The sequence below is a fragment of the Callithrix jacchus genome, chromosome 20 (genome assembly GCF_049354715.1).
Source record: "Callithrix jacchus isolate 240 chromosome 20, calJac240_pri, whole genome shotgun sequence".
NCBI classification, from domain to species: Eukaryota; Metazoa; Chordata; class Mammalia; order Primates; family Cebidae; genus Callithrix; species Callithrix jacchus.
The window spans coordinates 5611483-5622967 of NC_133521.1; positions in this window are offsets into that span (position 1 = coordinate 5611483).

Genomic DNA, 11485 nt, shown 5'->3' on the forward strand with positions numbered 1-11485 from the left:
GGGAAATAACAAACTTCTCTGAGCTAAAGGAGCATGTTTTAACCCAATGTAAGAAAGCTAAGACTCTCGAAAGAAAATTAGTCAAATTGCTGACTAGAATAACTAGTTAAGAGAGGAACATAAATGACCTGATGGAGCTGACAAACACAGTCCAAGAACTTCATGAAGCATGCACAAGTATCAACAGCCAAACTGATCAAGTGAAAGAAAGGATATCAGAGATTAAAGATCAACTCAGTGAAATAAAATGGGAGACAAGATTAGAGAAAAAAGAGTAAAAAGAAATTAACAAAGCCTCCAATAAATATGGCACTATGTGGAAAGACCAAATCTACATTTGATAGGTGTACCTGAAAGTGATGGGGAGAATGGAACCAAGTTGGGAAACACTCTTCAAAATATTATTGAGGAGAACTTCATGCACATGATGTGAACTCATGCCACAGACATGCACACACACTGGTTTTCAGGCCAGAGAACCCACCCAGCCCTTGGTCCCCATGCACACAGGTGCACAGTAAGTCACAGAAGTCAGAGCAGTGAGTGTGAGCACACGTTGGGGTCCAGTGTCAGCTGGGGATAGGGAAGTCCTACTTTCTGACTCACACAGGCCCCCCAAAGGCCCGCAGGCATCCTGGTCTCCAGGCCAGCAGGCCCAGCCCCAGGCTGAGCACCACCAGCACAGCCACAGCTCCTGCCAGCACGGGCACCACTGGGGCTGCAGGGAGAGCATGGGTGTGAGTTCCAGGACTTGGGACCCTCCACTCCCACCCCAGCACAGAGCACTGTTACCTGGGGGGATGGCAGCCTCATAGGGGCCATGGCAGGAGACCCCATGGGCTGGAGGCCGGGCCGGAGCGGTCAGCTGGTGGAAGCGGCCTAGTGGACAGGGGACCGGACATCCAGGGAGGCTGAGAGGCAGGGGCAGGTGGGCAGAGTTGTTGCGGTAGAAGAGAGAGACGGTGACATTCCTGGAGAGAGAGGACACAGTGGCACCTCCTCCCTTTCCCTGTTAATTGACCTTAAAACAGAGAAAGGGCTGCTGATTCCCTCCTGTCTTCATCCCAGAACCATCCCACACAATTCCCAGCCGGCCATGCCCTCTGCCTTGCATTTTACCCCTTGCTTTGAGGGTTCTTTCCCACCCATCTCCCTGGAACCACCCGGTCCTCACCCACCATCTTCGTCAGGATCCCCCAGGCGCCTCCGGAACTCAAAGCCAAGGCAGGCAGCATACGGAGGGGTGTGTCCATCAGAGAGACCCAGGGCCCCCTGGAGGGCCAGCAGGGTGCTGTCATGCTGCAGATGGACCCAAGGGCTGAGATGGCATTTATCTGGAGGTCTCCTTTCCCCTGAACACTAGGCTTGTGCATTCAGATGTCCCCCAGGCTTCTTAGAACCAACTCCCCAAACCTGCTCCTCCCTCATCCTGAAGGCGGTGCCATCAGTTACAGGCGGTCATTTAATAAAGATAACTCAAATAGACGCACAAAAAAAAAACAAACAAAACAAAACAAAACAAAAAAAAAAAACATTCAAATTCAGGAAACAGAGAACATCACAAAGATACTCTTCAAGAAGAGCAACCCCAAGACACATAATCAACAGACTCAGCAAGGTTGAAATAAAGGAGAAAATGTTAAGGGCAGCCAGAGAGAAATGTCGGGTTGCCTACAAAGGGAAGCCCATCAGACTAACAGCAGACCTCTTGGCAGAAACTCTCCAAGCCAGACTAGAGTGGGGGCCAATATTCAACATTCTTAAAAAAAAAATTTTCAAACCAGAATTTCATATACAGCCATACTAAGCTTCATAAGTGAAATAGAAATAAAATCCTTTACAGAGAAGCAAAGGCTGAGAGATTTTGTCACCACCATGCCTGCCTTGCAAGAGGTCCTGAAGGAAGCACTAAACATGGAAAGGAAAAACTGGCATGAGAAGCAAATGCTGAGAGATTTTTTCACCACAATGCCTGCCTTACAAGAGGTCCTGAAGGAAGCACTAAACATGGAAAGGAACAACTGGCACCAGCCACTGCAAAAACACCAAATTGGAAAGAGCATTGATGCTATGAAGAAACTGCATCAATTAATGGGCAAAATAACTAGCTAGCATCATAATGACAGGATCAACTTCACACACAACAATATTATTAACCTTAAATGTCAATGGGCTAAATGTCCCAATTAAAAGGCACAGGCTGATAAGTTGGTTAAAGAGTCAAGACCCACTGGTGTGCTGTATGCAGGAGACCCATCTCATGTGCAAAGACACACATAGGCTCAAAGCAAAAGGATGGAAGAAGATTTACCAAGCAAATGGAAAGCAATAAAAAAGAGAGGATTGCAATCCTAGTCTCTGATAAAAGAGTTTAAACCAACAAAAATCAAAAGAGACAAAGAAGGGTATTACATAATGGTAAAGGGATCAATGCAACAAAAAGAGCTAACTATCCTAAACATATATGCACCCAATACAGGAACACCCAGATTCATAAAGCAAGTTCTTAGCAACCTACAAAAAGACTTCGACTACCACATAGTAATTGTGGGAGACTTTCACACACCACTTTTAATATTAGACACACAAACAAGAAAAAATTAACAAGGATATCCAGGACTTGAACTCAGATCTGGACCAAGCCGACCTAATAGTCATCTATAGAACTCTCCACCCCAAATCAACAGAGTATACATTTTTCTCAGCACCAGATCACACTTATTCTAAAATTGACCACATAATTGGAAGTAAAACACTCCTCAGCAAATGCAAAAAATGGCAATCTTAACTAACAGTCTCTCAGATCACAGTACAATCAATTAGAATTTAGGATTAAGAAATTCACTCAAAATTGCACAACTTCATGGAAACTTAACAACTTGCTCCTTAACGACTACTGGGTAAATAACAAAATTAAGGCAGGAATAAAGATGTTCTTCGAAAACAATGAGAACAAAGACACAACATATCAGAATCTCTAGGACACATTTAAAGCAGTGTGTAGAGGGAAAATTGTAGCACTAAATGGCTACAAGGGAAAGCAGGAAAGATCTAAAATTGACACCCTAATGTCATGATTAAAAGAGCAAGAGGAGCAAGATCAAGAAAATTCAAAAGCTAGCAGAAGACAAGAAATAACTATGATCAGAGCAGAACTGAAGGAGATAGAGAAAGAAAAAACCCTTCAAAAAAATCAATGAATCCAGGAGCTGGTGTTTTGAAAAGATCAACAAAACAGATAGACTGCTTGCCATACTAATAAAGAAGAAAAGAGAGAAAAATAAAATAGATGCAATAAAAAATGATAAAGGGGATATCACCACTGATCCCACAGAAATACAAACTACCATCAGAGAATACTATAAACACTTCTAAAAAAATGAAACAGAAAATCTAGAAGAAATGGGTAAATTCCTAGACACTTACACTCACCCAAGACTAAACCAGGAAGAAGTCTAAGTCCTGAATAGACCAATAGCAAGGTCTGAAATTGAGACAGCAAGTAACAGCCTACCAAACAAAAAATGTCCAGCACTAGACAGTTTCACAGCAGAATTCTACCAGAGGTACAAAGAGGAGCTGGTACCATTTCTTCTGAAACTATTCCAAACAATAAAAAAGAGGGAATCTTCCCTAACTAATTTTATGAGACCAACATCATCCTGATACCAAAACCTGGCAGAGACACAACTAAAAAAGAAAATTTTAGGCCAATATCTGTGATAAACATCAATGTGAAAATCCTCAATAAAATACTGGCAACCTGAATGCAACAGCACATCAAAAAGCTTATCCATCATGGTCAACTTGGCTTCATCCCTGGGATGCAAGGCTGGTGCAACATATGCAAGTTAATAAACATAACCCATCACATAAACAAAACCAAAGACAAAAACCACATGATTATCTCAATAGATGCAGAGAAGGCCTCTGAAAAAATTCAGTAGTCCTTTATGCTAAAAACTCTCAATAAACTTAAGGTATTGATGGAATGGGTCTCAAAATAATAAAAGCTATTTATGACAAACCCATAGTCAATATCATACTGAATAGGCAAAAACTGGAAGCATTCCCTTTGAAAACTGGCACAAGACAATGACACCCTCTTTCACCACTCCTATTCAACACAGTACTGGAAGTTCTGGCCAGGGCAATCAGACAAGAAAAAGAAATAAATCGTATTTAATCAGGAAAAGAGGAAGTCAAATTGTCTCTATTTGCAGATGACATGATTGTATATCTAGAAGACCCCAATGTCTCAGCCAAAACTGATAAGCAATTCAGCAAAGTCTCAGGATACAATATCAATGTGCAAAAATCACAATATTCCTATACACCAATAACAGGCAAACAGAGGCCAAATCATGAGTGAACTCCCATTCACAATTGCTACACAGAGAATAAAATACCTAGAGATACAACTAACAAGGATGTGAAGGACATCTTCAAGGATAACTGCAAGCCACTGCTCCAGGAAATAAGAGAGGACACAAACAGATGGAAAAACATTTCATGCTCATGGTTAGAAAAAATCAGTATCATGTAAGTGGCTATGCTGCCCAAAGTAATTTATAGATTCAATGCTATCCCCATCAAGCTACTAGTGACTTCCTTCACAGAATTGAAAAAAACCACCTTAAATTTCATATGCAACCATAAAAGAGCCTGCATAACCAAAACAATCCTAAGCAAAACAAAGCAAAAAACAACAACAACAACAACAACAACAACAAAAAACAAAACCAAAGCTGGAGGCATCATGCTACCTGATTTCAAACTGTACAACAAGGCTGCAATAATGAAAACAGCATGGTACTGGTACCAACACAGAGATCTAGCCCAATGGAACAGAACTGAGGCCTCAGAGGAAACACTGCACAACTACAACCATCTGATCTTTGACAAATCTGACAAAAACAAGCAATGGGGAAATAATTCCCTATTTAATAAATGGTGTTTGGAAAACTGGCTAACCATATGCAGAAAGTTTAAACTGGATTCCTTTTTTATACCTTATACAAAAATTAACTCAAGATGGATTAAAGATTTTTTTTTAAGCTAACTTTTTTTATTGCATTTTAGGTTTTGGGGTACATGTGCAGAACATGCAAGATAGTTGCATAGGTACACATGTGGCAGTGTGATTTGCTGCCTTTCTCCCCTTCACCCACATTTGGCATTTCTCCCCAGGCTATCCCTCCCCAACTCACCCCCCTCTGCTGTCCCTCCCCTACTCCCCCCAATAGACCTCAGTGTGTAGTGCTCCCCTCCTAGTTTATTGAGGGTTTTTAGCATAAAGGGCTGTTGAGTTTTGTCAAATGCCTTCTCTGCGTCAATTGAGATAATCATGTGGTTTTTGTTTTTGGTTCTGCTTATGTGGTGAATCACGTTTATAGACTTGCGTATGTTGAACCAGCCTTGCATCTTCAGGATTAATCCTATTTGATCATGGTGGATAAGCTTTTTGATGTGCTGTTGCAATTGGCTTGCCAGTATTGTATTGAAGATTTTTGCATCTATATTCATCATAGATATTGGCCTGAAGTTTTCTTTTCTTGTTGAGTCTCTGCCTGGTTTTGGTATCAGGATGATGTTGGTCTCATAAAATGATTTGGGAAGGATTCCCTCTTTTTGGATTATTTGTAATAGTTTCAGAAGGAATGGTACCAGTTTTTTTGTGTGTGTTTGGTAGAATTCAGCTGTGAACCCATCTGGACCTGGGCTTTTTTTGTGAGTTAGGCTCTTAATTGCTTCCTCAACTTCAGACTTTGTTATTGGTCTATTCATAGTTTTGACTTCTTCCTGGTTTAGGCTTGGGAGGACACAAGTGTCCAGGAATTTATCGATTTCTTCCAGGTTTTCTAGTTTATGTGCATAGTGTTGTTTGTAATATTCTCTGATGATGGTTTGAATTTCTGGGGAATCTGTGGTGATTTCCCCTTTATCGTTTTTTATTGCATCTATTTGGTTATTCTCTCTTTTCTTTTTTTATGTGTCTGGCTAGTAGTCTATTTTGTTGATCTTTTCAAAAAACCAGCTTTTGTATTTATTGATTTTTTGAAGGTTTTTTCGTGTCTCTGTCTCCTTCAGTTCTGCTCTTTTCTTAGTAATTTTTTTGTCTTCTGCTAGGTTTTGAGTTGATCTTGCTCTCCTCTAGCTCTTTCAATTTTGATGATAGGGTGTCAATTTTGGATCTCTCCACTCTTCTTATATGGGCACTTATTGCTATATATTTTCCTCTAGAGACTGCTTTAAATGTGTCCCAGATATTCTGGTATGTTGTGTCTTCGTTCTTGTTGGTTTCGAAGAACTTCTTTATTTCTGCCTTCATTTCATTGTTTATCCAGTCAACACTCAAGAGCCAATTGTTCAGTTTCCATGAAGCTGTGCAGTTCTGAGTTAGTTTCTAAATTCTGAGTTCTAACTTGATTGCACTATGGTCTGAGAGACTGTTTGTTATGATTTTCATTGTTTTGCATTTGCTGAGAAGTGATTTACTTCCAATTATGTGGTCAATTTTAGAGTAGGTGTGATGTGGTGCTGAGAAGAATGTATATTCTGTGGATTTGGGGTGGAGAGTTCTATAAATGTCTATCAGGTTTGCTTGCTCCAGGTCTGAGTTCAAGCCCTGGATATCCTTGTTGATTTTCTGTCTGGTTGATCTGTCTAATATTGACAGTGGAGTGTTAAAGTCTCCCACTATTATTGTGTGGGAGCCTAAGTCTCTTTGTAAGTCATTAAGAGCTTGCTTTATGTATCTGGGTGCTCCTGTATTGGGTGTGTATATAGGATTGTTAGATCTTCTTGTTGCATTGATCCCTTTACCATTATGTAATGCCCTTCTTTGTCTCTTTTGATCTTTGTTGTTTTAAAGTCTATTTTATCGGAGATGAGAATTGCAACTCCTGCTTTTTTGTTTTTTCTCTCTCCATTTGCTTGGTAAATCTTCCTCCATCCCTTTATTTTGAGCCTTTGTGTGTCCTTGCTTGTGCGATGGGTTTCCTGGATACAGTACACCGATGGGTTTTGGCTTTTTATCCAATTTGCCAGTCTGTGTCTTTTGATTGGTGCATTTAGCCCATTTACATTTAGGGTTAATATTGTTATGTGTGAATTTGATACTGCCATTTTGATGCTAGCTGGCTGTTTTGCCCATTAGTTGATGCAGATTCTTCATTTTGTTGATGCTCTTTAGCATTTGGTATGTTTTTGGAGTGGCTGGTACTGGTTGTTCCTTTCTATGTGTAGTGCCTCTTTCAGGCGCTCTTGTAATGCAGGCCTGGTGGTGACAAAATCTGAGTACTTGCTTGTTTGCAAAGGATTTTATTTTTCCTTCGCTTATGAAGCTTAGTTTGGCTGGATATGAAGATCTGGGTTGAAAGTTGTTTTCTTTAAGGATGTTGAATATTGGCCTTCACTCTCTTCTGGCTTGTAGGGTTTCTGCTGAGAGATCTGCTGTGAGTCTGATGGGCTTCCCTTTGTGGGTGACCCGACCTTTCTCTCTGGCTGCCCTTAGCATTTTCTTCTTCATTTTAACCCTGGTGAATCTGATGATTATATGCCTTGGGGTTGCTCTTCTTGTGGAATATCTTAGTGGTGTTCTCTGTATTTTCTGGCCTTGAATATTGGCCTGCCTTGGTAGGTCGGGGAAATTTTCCTGGATAATATATCAAGAGTATTTTCCAGCTTGGATTCATTCTCTTCATCACATTCAGGTATAGCTATAAAACGTAGATTAGGTCTCTTCACATAGTCCCACATTTCTTGGAGACTTTGTTCATTCATTTTTGCGCTTTTTTCTCTTATCTTGCTGTGTCATTTTATTTCATTGAGTTGATCTTTGACCTCTGATATCCTTTATTCTCCTTGGTCAATTCAGCTGTTGAAACTTGTACATGCTTCACGAAGTTCTCGTGTTGTGTTTTCAGCTCTATCAATTCACTCATATTCCTCTTTAAGTTGTCCATTCTTGTTATCATTTCCTCAAATCTTTTTTTCAAGGTTCTTAATTTCTTTTCATTGAGTTAGAACATGTTCTTTTAGTTCACGGAAGTTTCTCATTACCCACCTTCTGAAGTCTGATTCTGTCATTTTATCATACTCATTCTCCATCCAGCTGTGTTCCCTTGCTGGCGAGGAGTTGTGGTCCCTTGTAGGAGGCAAGATGTTCTGGTTTTAGGTGTTTTCCTCCTTTTTGTGCTGGTTTCTTCCCATCTTTGTGGATTTATCCACCTGTCATCTGAGTAGTTGCTGATTTTCTAATTGGATCTCTGAGTGGACGGCTGGACTGTTGATGATGAAGTATTTCTGTTTCTTAGTTTTCCTTCTAACAGTCTAGCCCCTCTGCTGTAGGACTGCTAAGGTCCACTCCAGGCCCTGCTTGCCTGGGGAACACCTGCAGCAGCTGCAGAACCGAGAGGGTTGCTACCAGTTTCTTCTTCTGCTATCTTTGTTTCAGAATGATGCCCGCCAAATATCAGTCTGATCAGTCCTTTGTGAGGTGACTCTTTGGATATATGGGGGTCAGGGAGCTGCTTGAGGAGACAGCCTGTACTTTATAGGAGCTCAATGCTGAGCTGTGAGCTCTGTTGTTCATTCAGAGCTGCTAGGCAGGTATGTTTAAGTCTGCTGCAGCAGAACTCATAAAACCCCTTTTTTTCCTCAGGTGCTCTGTCCCGGGGAGTTAGGGCTTTATTTATGAGTATCTGTGGCACTGTCCTGCCCAGCAAGGAGGCAGTCTCGTCACTGCCTTTCTGCAGAGGCTATACGGAGCTGCTCTGGGGTCTGCCTTTCTGCTGTGGGCTCTGCCCTGCTGCCATGTGCAATTCCCTGCAGTCCTATTTATATGGGTGTGGTTAGAACTGCCATGGTGATGGTGGCCCACCTCTGTAATGATGGACTCTCTCTGTTTTGGTGGGTTGCCTCAGCAACGGTAGGTTGCCTCAGAAATGGCGGGCTGCCTCGGCAACAGCAGGCTGCATCAGCAATGGAAGAGTACCTTCATAGGGGTGGAGTGCCTCGGTAATCGCAGATGCCCCTCCCCCACTGAGCTGCACCATCCTGGGTTCAGCTGTGCTTGCTGTGAAACTCTCAACCCTGAGCACTTCCAATTGCAGTTTTGTTTGTTTGTTTGTTTGTTTTTGTGGGGTGGGACCCACTGAGCCTGATCACCTAACTTCCTGCCTCATAGCACCCCTTTTTTTAAGTTGAATGGTTGACTCTCTTCCAGGTGTTCCAGTCACCTGCTGAAAGGGCGCCAGGATCTGTGTGATGTCCTGTGCGGCAACCCACTGCGCTGGCTTCAACAACGTCGCTGCCTGGGAATCTCCTGGCCTGGCTTTATGTTTAAGTCCCGTTTAATCAGATGAATATGCTAATCTGCCTTCCCAGATCTTCAATTGCCAGTTTAGCAGGGCAACCAGACCAGTGTATTTTGTACGGAGTGCTGCTGCTCTGCAGCGCTGGCTGAAACAGCTGTGCCGGCCGAAACAGCTGCGTCAGCCGAAACAGCGGCATTGGCCAAAACAGCTGTGCTGGCAACCCATGAGGCTCCTACACCCGGGAATCTCCTGGTCTGTCGGCAAGAAAGATCCGTCTGGAAATGCGGCGTCCACTCACCCTCTGCGCTTTCACTGGGAGCTGCAATCCTGAGTTGCTCCTACAGTGCCATCTTCTCTTCTCCTCTAGATTAAAGATTTAAGTGTAAGACCTAACACCATAAAAATCCTAGAAGAAAACCTAGACAATACTATTCGGGACATAGGCATGGGCAAGGACTTCATGACTAAAACACCAAAAGCAAGGGCAACAAAAGCCAAAGTAGACAAATGTGATCTAATTAAACTCCAGAGCTTCTGCACAGCAAAAGAAACTATCATTAGAGTGAATTGGCAACCAACCGAATGAGAGAAAAATTGCAATATACATCTGACAAAGGGCTGATATCCAGAATCTACAAAGAACTTAAATAAATTTACAAGAAAAAAACCCCATCCAGAAGTGGACAAAGAATATGAACAGATACTTCTCAAAAGAAGACATTTATGAATCACACAAAATATGAAAAGAAGCTCATCATCACAGGTCATTAGGGAAATGCAAATCAAAACCACATTGAGATACCATGTCACACCAGTTAGAATGGTGATCATTAAAAAAACAGGAGACAACAGATGCTGGAGAACATGTGAGGAAACAGGAACACTTTTACACTGTTGGTGGGAGTGTAAATTAGTTCAACCATTGTAGAAGACAGTGTGGCAATTCCTAAGGATTCAAACTAGAAATATCATTTGATCCAGCAATCCCAGTATGGGGTATATACTCAAAGGATTATAAATTATTTTATTATAAAGACATATGCACATGTATGTTTATTGTGGCATTGTTCACAATAGCAAAGACTTGGAACCAACCCAAATACCCATCAATGATAGACTGGATAAGGAAAATGTGCCACATATATACCATGGAATACTATGCAGCCATGAAAAAGGATGAGTTCATGTCCATTGCAGGGACATGGATGAAGCTGGAAACCATCATTTTCAGCAAACTAACACAGGAACAGAAAACCCAAAACCACATGTTCTCACTCATAAGTGGGAGTTGAACAATGTGAACACATGGACACAGGGAAGGGAATGTCACACTGGGGCCTGTCAGGGGATTGGGGGCTAGGGGTAGGGATGGCATTAGGAGAAATACCTAATGTATAATGGGTTGATGGGTACAGCAAACCACCATGGCACATGTATACCTATGTAATGAAACTGCATGTTCTGCCTTTGTACCCCAGAACTTAAAGTATGATGTATTAAAAAAAAATACACCATGCATATTTGGAAGAAAATAACCATTAATTTTTTTGTTTTTACAATAGAGACATCTTGGCCAGAAGCAGTGCAATAACAATCAAATTTTAAAAGATAAAAACACTTGAATCTTTGTTCAATATTATTGTTAATATTATGTGTTAATGCATATTTATATTATTTGTCAAATTATATTGTTGATATACACACATGTCTTAAAACTTGGAAAGAATATATTGCTTGTTTATCTAATCACTGGAAAATTCCTCAGATGATTTTTCTGTGAAACAGAAAAGACTGACTATTTGAATCAACAGTTCTTTGCACCCACAAAATTATTGGCACAGAAATGAATTTGAGGCTTAGTTTGAGGGAGTTGACCATGAGTACTGTGAGTTATTTGAATATTGTTTATTTACATGTAATGAAAACTACTAAATTGGCAATAAAGAATAGTAGAGGCCATCCAAAACAGTGGAGACAGAAAAAAAGAAAGAAACTTGGAATAATGGATCAGAGACACTTTCACTATCTACCACGTACATTTTGATCTTGCAGCAAGAAGTCACACTGATCAACACAGGCTGCATAAGGAGTTTGCAAACCTCACCTCATCCCACAAGCCTCTTTGGTAGAATTCCAGATACTGCTTTTCAGTGACTGTGCTGACA